Here is a 12812-nt window from a genome sequence, read left to right on the forward strand (position 1 = left end):
ATAGGTTTGTTGAATGCATTCCTTCTATTTAACTAAAATTTTGTATTCTTTGACCAACATCTCCTCTACCTTCTATCTCTACCACCAGCCTCTTGTAACCACTATACTACTCTCTGCTATGAGTTCAACATTTTTAGATCTCATCTATAAGTAAGATGGATATTTGTCTTTTCATGTATGCCTTATTTTACTTAGCATATTGATCCCCAGGTTCATCCATGTTGTCTCAAATGATAGGATTTTCTTCTTCTTTAATGGCTGGATACTATTCCATCATGGATATATACCAAATATTGTTTTCCATTCATTTACTGATAAACACTTAGGTTGATTTTATATCTTGGCTAATGTGAATAATGCTGGAATAAACAAGTGAGTGCAGATGTCTCTTTGACATACTGATTTTATATCCTTTGCATATATACTCAATAGTGAGATTGCTGGATCATATGGTAGTTCTAATTTTTTGAAGAGTCTCTATACTCTTTTTCATGATGGCTATACTAATTAAACTTCCCACCTGATATATACAAAGATTTCCTTTTCCCCACATCCTTGTCAAAACTTATCCTTTATCTGTTTGATGCCAGTCATTCTAAGAGGTATGAGGTGATATCTCATTGTGGTTTTAGTTTGAATTTCTTTGATTATTAGTAATGAGCATTTTTAAAATGTATCTGCTGGCCATTTGTAAATCTTCTCTTGGGAAATGTCTGTTGAGGTCCTTTGCTAATTTTTAAATTTGGTTGTTTCCTTGCTATTAAGTTATGTGAATCCCTTACATGTTTTGGATATTAACTTCCCCGATCAGAAATGGTTTACAAATATATTCTCCCATTCTATAGGTTTTGTGTTCACTGTGTTATCTTTGCTGTATAGAAGTGTTTTAGTTTGATGTAATCCCATTTGTCTATTTCTGCTTTTGTTGCTTTTGGGCAACAACTGTGTCTATTTTGTGCTTTTGTGATCATATTAAAAAAGCTGTTGCCTAGGCCAATGTCATGGAGCTTTTCTACTATTTTCTTCTAGTAATTTTATAGTTTTAGGTCTTACATTTAAGTTCTGAATCCATTTTAAATAGTATGAGATAAGGTTCTAATTTTATTCTTCTCCATATGAATAGCCAGTTTTTCCAACATCTTTTATTGAAGAGACTGTTCTTTCTGCATTGCATTTAAGGCACCTTTGTAAAAAATTAATTGAATAGCTTTGTAGTATATTTTAAAGTCAGATAGTGCGATAATTCCAGCTTTGTTCTTTTTTGCTCAAGATTGCTTTTGCTATTTAGAGTCTTTTTTTGGTTTCATATTAATGTTGGGATTGTTTTTCTATTTCTGTAATAAATGTCTTTAAAATTCTGACAAGGATTGCATTAAATCTGTAGAGTGCTTTGGGTGCTACGGATATTTTGACAATATTAATTTTTCCAATAAATGAACACAGGATATTGTTCCATTTATTTATGTCTTTTTCATTTTCCTTCATCCATAGGTTACAGTTTTCACGGTATAAGTCTTTCACCTCTTTGGTTGGATTTATTCCTAAGTATAGTTTTGTAGCTATTGTGAATGGAATCGTTTTCTTAATTTCCTTTTTAAACAGTTCATGGTTAGTTTGTAGGAAGCTCATTTTTGTAAGTTGATTTTGTATTCTGTATTTTTACTGAATTTTTAAATCAGTTCTAATAGTATTTTGGTGGAGTCTTTAGGGTTTTCTACATATAAGATCATGCTACCTGCAAACAGGGAAAATTTAACTTCTTACTTTCTACTTTGGATGCCTTTGATTTATTTCTCTTACCTAAATGCTATGTCTTCCACTTGCAGTACTATATTGAATAGCAGTGGCAAAAGTAGGAATCCTTTTCTTATTCCTGATCTAAGGGGAAACTTTCAACTTTCCACTGTTGAGAATGAATTAGAAAGAAATTTTAAATGCATAATTTAGCATTATGTTCCTGAATAATTTTCATTTCATAAGTGGTTAAATTTTGGATTGTGAATTTTTCTTGGACTTAGATTCAAATTAGATTGTTCCTGGCCAGGCCTCCCTAGAATTATGCCCCAAAAGAGATCGCTGTTAAGTCTTTATAGAATCATAGAATTTTTAGCAATCATTTAGTACCTTAGTTTTAAACATTGGAAAAAATAAAACTTAGAGGGTTTAAGTGAGAAGGCAAAGCTACAGTTGGGGGTAGAACCAAATTGTCTTGATTTCCAACCACTGTATTAAGCTGCATGGTCAAGTACGGCAGCTATGCTGAGATGATAGCCAATCTTTTTCTCACATTGGGCAATATTTATTTTCATGAAACTATAAACAGCCCTTAGATTGCTAGAATCTGAATTAGATAAATAGATAATAAGTGGCATAAATTTTGCCATTTCCTGCTAAAAATATAAATATGGTTGTACACAAATATGCGTAATTCAGGCAAAGAGGCTATCAGTTTCTGTATGGCATATTGTTTTTTGTTCAACCAAGGATGACAAACTGACAAATAGTAAATAGGATCAGTGCTAGTGAGCTTTTAAGCACTGCTCTTTCTCCCCTCTCCCTCTTCCTTGCTGTCTCTCCTACAGCCTCCTCTAGGCATCATACTGTTTCAAGAACAAAGAAATGCCAAGTAGCAATTAACAAGCGAAACCTGATTCATGTGTAAACAAGCTTGGGCCCTGTTGTTTTCATGAAAAGTACTGACAAAATTAGTTTTGAAAATATTTAACTCCTATTGATTTAATTTTCAGAAGTCTCATTACTAAGGCCTTCTTATCCCTCATATAAATCTGCTATCTAGACTCACCTTTCTCAGAAGAGGTATGGTTTTCTTCTTTGAGAGAAAACCAAAAACAACTATTATAAAATAACGGGCTGGATAGTGATGCTTAACTAAAGCCACGTATGGCTTTCTCTTTGAGAAAGCTATAGGTGTGGTGATTAGTTCAGACTAATCTGCTTTTCTTCATGAGTCACACTTAACCATTTTTGTATTTTATTTGTTCATCAAATAGATTTCCACAAAATACAGTTTGATTTGGATTTATTTGGCACCAATCTGAGAAATGACAATGTCATTTTTCACTGCGGTGAAATATTATGTGAATAAATCATTTCTGGCTTTAAAATGCATCAGTGAGTCATGGAGGCTCCTAAGAACCCTTTGACATAGTTTTCCAGAGAATTTTGACAAATTTCACGTCTATTCTGAAGTGGCAACCTAAATCACTATTTCTTTTCCAGAAATGCTTTTCAAATTTTAGTGTATATAAGAATTATCTGAGAGCTTGTTGAAATGCGATTTCTGGGTCCTGCTTCTTGAGGTTCTGGTTCAGGAGATGAGGGGTGGTGCCTGAGAATTTTACATTTCCCAGGTCAAGCTGAGGGATCTACCACCCCAGTGCAGCCTCCACCTCAGCCTCCTGGAAACACCATTCAGATGTCCTTTTAAACATACACAATAAGTGGATGTGAAAATCCATCCTTGCACATAGTAAAAAGGGATATTTTGCCATTTTGCTGTCATCATTAACTATGTTACATAAAATAGATGTTCAGGAAATTATAGTGCTGTGGTTTCTATCACATCCATCACAAGTTGATCCCTTCCCTCTGTAATTATAACCCCTGACAGCTGTGCATTTGTTCAAGAGAGAGCAATGACTTGTTCAGGAAACTACTATATAGCTCCATGGGTATTAACATGTACATGTGTTTGTGAATTCTCATTATTAACTATAACCGTCCACAAAGCTCCAGTGATTCAGCTCTTCATCTCTAACATTTTAGAGACTGAATTGGTAGGTCTGTGGACAGCCCTTTGGAGAATATAAGACAGCACAAATAAATAATTAATATAATATAAAATATAGATAAATTATCTGTAGGCCAATTGAGGTCATGAACATATTAGGAAGGCTTTAGGAGCCACGGCTTAAAGAACACCTCATATATCCTAGGAAATGGTGATAGACAGCAATCAATTCTGTTAGCTCGTAATCTAGCAAGGGATTAAGAAGTTTGAGCTTTCTGAAACAGCTGAATGATAAGAGGGGTTTGACTAATGTTGGGAAAAGAAGCATATCTTTTGCTTTGGAAAAATAACCAAATTATTATGATCATTCGCCATTTGTCAGCAAAATGTTTTTAGCACACACATGCTAATATATGCATATTTATTTATTTCAAAGTATTTGTACTCATTATAATCTATACATAATTTATACACACATATTTCAAATGATGCACTACAATATATATTTGGAAAATTGAGATAAACATTAAGTTTAAAATTTTGTCTTACTGAAATCTGCATATTGTCATTAATTCAAAGCAAAAGGCATAATATACAGTTAGAGAAAAAGGTATCATTAACAATATTAAATAAGAATCAATAATTTAAGTGGACTTATTGATAATTTTAACTTTTTGGAAGAAAATGTGTAAATATAAATGATAACTTTTCCTTTAGTCTCCTAATGTGGCTTAATGCCCATAGTAGGGTAAATATTAGCTATGCCATTTTTTGTTCTCTGCCTGTTTTTGTATCATTATATTACATTCAAGTGGTGGTTCATTTGCTGGAATCTTTTTCAGCTTTCCAACTAAACTGTAGTTGGATATTATCTCTTTTTCCTTCAACTTTCTTAGCACTCTTGGGGTGTGTTTCATTCTTCAGTCAATGATCAGTTACAATCTATAGGTTCTTGGTTGTCTATTATTCCTCACGATTTCACTACCGAATACCCAATCTTATCCATTGCAAGTGCTTTATAAATATATATTAAATAATAAGCAATAGAAAGAGGAAGAACAACTTTCATATAGAAGTATACTAAGAGACAAAAGAAGCTTTTCATTTTTACTTAGGAATTAAATCTATCGTGTTTTTTCTTCTATATAAAAAGGCTTTCATTTTAATTAATTTTCAGCAATAATATAATAAAAGATTGTTTTTCTATGAAACTTCATGCCATGCCAAAAGGATGATGACTCATACGCCACTAGAAATCTGACACATCACATTACTTTCACTTATTTTTATAGCATGTAAATTGTCTCACATCCGATAAGTCGGCAACAGAAGAACTCCCTGGAGATGGACTAAAATTATTCAGGAGGAGCAAGTGTCTTTAAATCTAAAAAATATTCAGAAAATATTTGCTTTGAATGTAATAGAAAGAGGGTAATAAACATACATTAGTGGGTCTCTTTTACTAGTGTTTCAATATATAAGCACATCTATAATTCTGACATTTCATAAAGGCGTTGATTTTTTAAATAAATGTATTGATGATATAAGTTTTAGCAATAGAAAATGACAACTATTTCACAGTAACATCCACAACTTCACAGGCTGGGAAACTTCCCTAAAATATATTTTTTTTAAAAATTGGAAAAAATCTAAAATCACATATACTGACTCATTTGAAAAATAGCAATAGAATCAATGAATTCACAGAGCAACATAGCTAAATTTAGCAAAAAGATTTGTTAAGAAATCACAAGGGAGATTTTATGCACACCATAACCCTTTCTCCTCTGAAGAGTCTTATACCATGAATGACTGCCTTTGCAGATTTATTACATAATCTTCTGTTAAAATAAAGTTAACCAAAATTTGCTTTTCATTCAAAAGTTAATGTAGACATGACAAACCTAAAGTCCTCCAAAAATGTTTTGTGATAGTTTTGTTGACAACAGCCTGGGACTTTCCTTACTTTTTGAACTTTACTCCCCTATATTGGAGGAAGTCAAATAGCCACAGATATTTCTTAGAAGTTTTAATGAATTCTACTTACTTTTATTTTCCTTCCATACTTAGATATTTTTCATAGTTAACATGTCTGTGGACAAAAGCACTTAGTGAGACATGAGCTTCTAAATCCAATTTCTCTTTCATTTGGAAAAAAAAGAAAGGACTTGTACTTTTTGTTTTTATGCCATGCATAAAGAACCACACACGAAACTCATGAAAACCCAAATTACCGATAAAAGTTGAGAGTAAAATGTGGCTAATTTTTTTTTCCAGATAGCAACCACTACCAGTGTTGAACACAGGGGTGCAAATGAGATCACACTGTCCCAGACATCTGCTGCTGTATTGGTATGGGAGCATGACTCAGAGGAAGAAATGAATAAAGTGTTCATACCCAAAGGAATTCTAAATATTCTAGAATATAAAGACTGATAGAAGATCACCAAAGGGCTCACTTAACTAAGTGTGGAATTTTAACTCCACAACTGCATGTAATAACTGATCATAAAACATTAATAAATTATGGTACATATTAAGATTCTAGAATCCTTTTTAACCTATAACATCTCTAATTCTCCCAGACAAAATATGGCAAACTCCCTGAAATTTTTAACAACACTGCGTGTGAGTCAAATGTGAACGAATTCCTAATAGAGATTAAAACCACAATAGCCTCTGAGAATGCTAGGAGGGAAAATAGGTAAATATTAAATTTAAAGACATATTTCCTGCCCTTTCAGATAGGGGATTTGTTGTGATATGGACATAGACACACATATGCCACAGAGTCTAAGCCTGCACTATTACATATCAGAAAAGATAATACATTTATTTTTAAACCTTCAGTCTTAATCTTCTTAACTGATTAACAACAATTATGCTTCTCTTAGAATCATTAATAGGAAAGTAATGATTTTTTTGCAGTCAAGGCATATTTAAATGCCAGAATAAATATCCATATTCGCATGTATACACTAGAAGAAAAATAATCAAAGTCTTTTAGAAAAATAAAAGATAAAAATGTGAGGAAAGTGTTTATAGTAGATAATTCTAGCCTATTATCATTCCTATTTTAAGCGGTGTGATCTTTGCAACTCTCTCATTTAATCCTGGAAACACTTTAGAGAGCTTCAAAACCTATTTTGGAATTTGCCTAACTCAGAAGAAAGCAAAATATCATATAATCAAAGAAAAGATTTTTGCTGTGGTAAAACATAGATAAAATTAAAAACCATAAAAAGTGGTCTGATAGATTAGCATTTCAAACACAGCACAAAATTTCCTATACTCAAGTGAAACTCCTCGTGGGGTATGCATGAGTACAAAGCCAAGGGGTTTCCAGTCCACACAAAGAGAATCACTTCTGTAGAATCTTTAGATGATAAGGCTAAGGGAAAGGCATGCTGAGGCAAACAGAATCCAAGGAAGAGGGAGCTTGGTTCTTACAATGATCTATAATCAGTTATACGCACTGTGTGGTCTCTGGGTCAGTAGCATTAACAGTGCCTGGTGTGGAAGGCAGAATAATGGCCCCACAAAAATATCCACAATTGATTCCTGGAAACTTGTGAATATGTTACCTTACATGGCAACAGGACTTCACAGATGTGAGTAAATTAAGGGTCTTAAGAGGGAAAGAGCATCCTGAATTATCCAGATGGGTCCAGTGTAAGCATAAGAGTCTTTATAAGTGAAAGACAGAGGCAGGAGAATCAGGGGTCAGAGCCAGAAAGTTATTAATATTTGAAGATGCTACTTTGATGAAGACACTTTGAAGATGGAGGAAGGAAGCATGAGCCAAAGAATGCAGACAGTGTCTAGAAGCTGCAAGAGGCATGGAGACTGATACGGTTTGGCTGTGTCCCCACCCAAATATCTTCTTGAATTCCCACATGTTGTGGGAGGAACCTGGTGGGAGGTAATTGAATCACACAAGCAAGTCTTTCTCATGCTGTTCTTGTGATGGTGCATAGGTCTCATGAGATCTGATGGTTTTAAAAAGAGAAATTCCCTTGTGCAAGCCCTCTCTTTGACTGCTGCCATGTAGGCTTTGACTTGCTCTTCCTTGCCTTCTGCCATGATTATGAGGCTTCCCCAGCCATGTGGAACTGTAAGTCCAATTAAACCTCTTTCTTTTGTAAATTGCTCAGTCCTGGGTATGTCTTTATTAGCAGCATGAAAATGGACTAATACAGAGACAAAGTCTCCCCTAGAGCACTGAGAAGGAGAACACCTTGATTTTAGTTCACACAGGCCTGTTTCTAACTTCTGATCTCCAGAAATATAGGATAATAAACTTGTGTTGTCTTAATCACCTAATCTTGTGGTAATTTGTCAGGGCAGCAATAGGAAACTTATATACCTGTGAACTTTTTAGAACTGTGAATTCCCAGGAACTACTCAAGACTTGATGAATGAAAAATCTAGAGGAAAGGAGCAGAAAAGCTTTTTAACAAGCCTTTCAAGTGATTCTGATGCACATGAAATTTTGAGAACTACTGCTCTATCTCAATTCCTCTTCTTCTAAATTGAATTTTTCTCAAATATACAGCACACAATATGCATTTTTTGAACCATGCCTTACTGAAGAAATTAATTATAAGATGAATGATAAAATGAAAAGATCTGTTTGCTATCTATTTCTGTGTAATAAATTAGTGCAATCTTAGCAGCTTAAAACATTTATTCCACAATTTCTGTGGATCAGGAATTTGTGCAGAAATCATCTGGTCAGGAATCTGAGACCAGCCTGACCAGCATGGTGAAATCTCGTCACTAGTGAAAATACAAAATTAGCCGGGTATGGTGGTACATGCCTGTAATCCTAGCTACTTGGGAGACTGAGGCAGGAGAATCGCTTGAACCCAGTTGGTGGAGGTTGCAGTGAGCCAGGATCACAACACTGTACTCCAACCTGGGCAATGAAAGTGAAACTCTGTCTTAAAAAAAAAAAAAAAAAAAAAATCACTTGGGTCCTTTGTTTCAGGGTCTCTCACAAGGCTGCAATCAAGATGTCAGCAGGATCAGGGCTCATCTGAAGGCTCAACTGGGTAAATATCCAGTTGTGCTTATTCATATGAGGTCTGCAAAACTTTCTTCCTCAAGGGCTCTAAGACCAAGGGCCTCAGTTCCTAGCAGGCTATCATCCAGAAGCCTCATTTTCTTGCCACATGGCAAGATATTTACCCAGAATGGTAAATGTCTTGACAAGAGCCAGGAAAAAGAAAAATCTTTTATAGACTATCAAGCTATTAACTATAGACTACAGCTATCAAGATGAAAGTTTATATTTCTTGCAAACTAATATCCCACCCTGTTATACCCCATCTCACTCTATTCTGTTGGCTAGAAACAAGCCATTGAGCTAGCCCACACTTGAAGGGAGGGAATTACACAAGAGTAAGAACATAAGGAGTTGGAAATTATTAGAGGCCATCAGAGAGTCTGCTTGCTATAGGCCCCAAAATAGTTAATAACATGTTACAACCAAATTGAATATTTTAGTATTTTACTTTTTCCTATATTATTTTTCCTGAATTTATACATTGTTTTAGAAAATTCGTGTCACAAAAACAGATTCCAACAGCTCTTTCAGCAACTACATTCCTCTTACTCAGATTTCCCCTGAGGACTTAGACTCAAAAGTCATCCCCGAAGATACCATATTATTTCATTCAAGCCTGTTCATGTGTCTTTGGCATAAAATCTACCTGACATTAAATATATTACTAATAAATTTAAGAATTACAACTATAAATCAAATCATTCTCATGTAAAATTGTTATACAAATTAAAATTATTATTAACATAAAATCTACAAAAATTAATCCAGGAATACTACCTTCAGCATCACATTAAGCAATAACAAATATGATTCATAATTGAATTCCCCATTTCTTAAAACATAATTATTCCAGTCATTGAGATTAAAAATGTTTTAAATCAATGTGTATCTTTATCTTAGAAACGCTTTTCTGTTTTCAGATGTATATCCTAAAAATATTTTTTAAATGTAAAAAGTGGAATAACTCATGTTATATATTAACCACCAAAGACCTTATTTTTCCTCTATATTTTTGGTATTAACTAAAACACATATACACTTTAGACTGAAATTGAAGTTGTGGGCATAAATTATTTGTTAAAACAACAACAACGAAAGCACTCTTATAGGCCATCTAACTCCCTATCACCTTTAGAGAGCCCCCAGAGCTTCTCTAGAATGCTACTGAATTCTTTATTAGTGACTTTGGGAAGCAAAAGACGGGATATAGGATTATCCTTGAAGCCTCCTAGGTCCTCCAATTCAGTTTGATGTGTGGCCATCAGAATACCTTTTAGACCTTGTAAAGCATAGCATAAATCACATGATTACTTAGTCCATTTTGTGTTACTATAACTGAATATCTGAGACTGGATAATTCATAAAAAAAGAGAGATTTGTTTAGCTTGCAGTTCTTCAGGCTGGAGAATTCAAGTGATATTGCACCAGTAACTGCTCAGCTTCTGGTGCTGCTTCACAATGTGGTGGAAGGTCAAATGAAAAGCAGACATGTGTGAAGGTGCAAAACCTGAGAGGCTGGCTTTATAAACAAGCCACTCACAAAGGAATGGTCCTGCAAGGATTAATCCAGCCTCCCAAAGTGAGAACTCACTCAGCACCAAGCCATTTACAAGGTATCCACCCCATGACCCAGACACCTCCCAAAAGCCTCATCTCTTAAAGGCCTCACTTCCCAAAATTGTCACACTGGGGTTAGGGCTCCAATGCGTATTTTGATAGAGACACGTCATATTCAAACCAGAGCACATGGAGATCTCAGTCAGCCCTCCTGCTAAAGCTACACTTGGAAATCAGGAGAAAAGAATTAGTCTTTAAACAGTTACCACACAGAAGGGCTTAGCACTTGTATACAGTGTGGAAGAGAAAAGGGCAGCCCTTTCACCAGGTTGTACAGTGGAGTGGGGAATTAATTGCTGATTGATTGTAATAAAGGATATTTTCTCTAGATAGCTTGGATATATTTTTTTTAAATATTGGAGCAGAGTTGCCTCCTTCTCAATCAACAGTTCTCTTAAAGTACTGCTTTGTGTACAGTATAATTAGGGACAAGGACAATCCCCCAAATACTCTTCATCCCAGAATTGTTTTTAATAGTGCTATAATAGATAGTATAACTACAGAAATAAACAAACCAACAGCAATCAGTGTATCCCTTTCATGCTAAAATATTGGTACTTAAATGGACTTATGGAATAGAGACATAAAATAGGTTATTCACTTTATTCTGATAAGATATAAACAACTAATTTAACTCCATTAGGACAAAAAAAATTGTTCTTATAAATGAATACAAGTCTAATAAACTTAGAAATTTTTTATATTAGTTGAAAATTATGTTTAGTGGAAAAATTAACTTATAGCTTGACTCTTCTGGTATTAGCTTATAAGTCAATCATTAAAGCAGGATATTCTTTAGAATTTACATTAAACTAAAAAATTGGAAGTTCTTATTTGTATAAAGTATTTTGTGTGAAATGAAATAATAGAATATCTAGGGGAAAACTTTGATAATTTTACCTTATGATTTAATTTGTATAATAAAAGAGAGAAAGTTAAAGTGATTGCAACATTTTGCAATTAAGTGAGAAAATTAGAGAAATGAACTACTGGAAAGGAAATACAACTAGAACTATTTATACTGCTGTAATATTGCCACTTTTTTCAATAACAGGACATGTAGAATAAGTGAAACTTCCACAATTAGAAAGAGAAATCAAATTGAAATTGTAGAGCAAGTCTTCCACTACTGGCCTGCCAACATTAAAGCAACATGACAATATACATTTTTCTTCTTTCAGAAGAACAAAATAGAGATTATCAGCTATTGAAGATCCAAGAGCAAAATTTTGTAACACAAAATAGTAAAAAGCACAAAATGCTGAAATGTCTCAGAGTCTCCATTGCAGAGGATGTCCAAAAGGTATATTTTCTCTACTTCTGCATACATATTATTTTGCTGAGATCTTGTATTAGCTTTCACTGGTTTATGTTATGGTAGCAAATGGCTCAGCATCAGTGTCTTTCTACCAGAAAAGTTAATCTCTAATTTCTCACCCATGTTACATTTTCCTACAGCTGCACTTACATTCTTATCTCCAAGACTAGGCCAAAGAAGCAGCTTCTGTCTCTATATTGCTCTTTCCATGGCAAACAGAAAAGAGCAGGAGTAGACCCTCACAGTGACTTTTAAAGCCTCTGTTTGAAAACAGTACACATCACTTCCAAAGCCATCATTTAGCCAAGACTGCTGTCACTGGCTTGGCTAAATGATGGCTTTGGAAATGATATTTACTGCTTCCAAACAGAGGCTTTAAGTATTTCCTCCTCTTGGAAATACATTGATGTAGCACCCTCCAAGAGGAGGAAATACTGGTTGGTAATAGAACCTATCATGATCATCAGACCCAAATAGACAATCTGGACTAAAGAGTGAAAAACTCAAGCTTTTATTCTCTTTATGTATTCTCTTTAAAGAGAGAATACATAAGACATTATTCTTTAAAGAGAATATGTATTCTCTCTCCATAAGAAAAAATTCTCCCTTGTCAGGGTGTAGAGGCACAAATACACTCTAGCAGGAGTGAAACAGCTCCCATTGGCTGTCATCATATTGTTGGATACAATGAGTTCTAAATTTCTCTTCAAAGATCAATAGGTCATTAGGTTCAGTTCTTTGTCCTATATTTTAAAGTTTAACTTCCTTGTAGTTTCAGTAAATGACCTTTTCCACCAGTTCTAATCGGTAGTTCACATCTGATCCTCGGTCCTCTTCTCCATCCTGACTTGTTCTAGTCACCTGCTCCAGTCACCTGCCATAGTCACCTGCTTTGACCTGAGTTACTCCTGGTTGCCTACTTTGACCTGTCCCATAACCATCCTTCCCACCAAACTACCCACCCTGCCACTCCAGCTAGTACCCCTGCTCTCTAAAATAGCCAATCGGAATTAGCCTAGACTGTGCAGTCTAACCCTAGCCAATAGGGCATCATCACC

This window comes from Sapajus apella, unplaced genomic scaffold (genome assembly GCF_009761245.1).
Source record: "Sapajus apella isolate SASKATOON/1434 unplaced genomic scaffold, GSC_monkey_1.0 scaffold18, whole genome shotgun sequence".
In the NCBI taxonomy this organism is placed as follows: domain Eukaryota; kingdom Metazoa; phylum Chordata; class Mammalia; order Primates; family Cebidae; genus Sapajus; species Sapajus apella.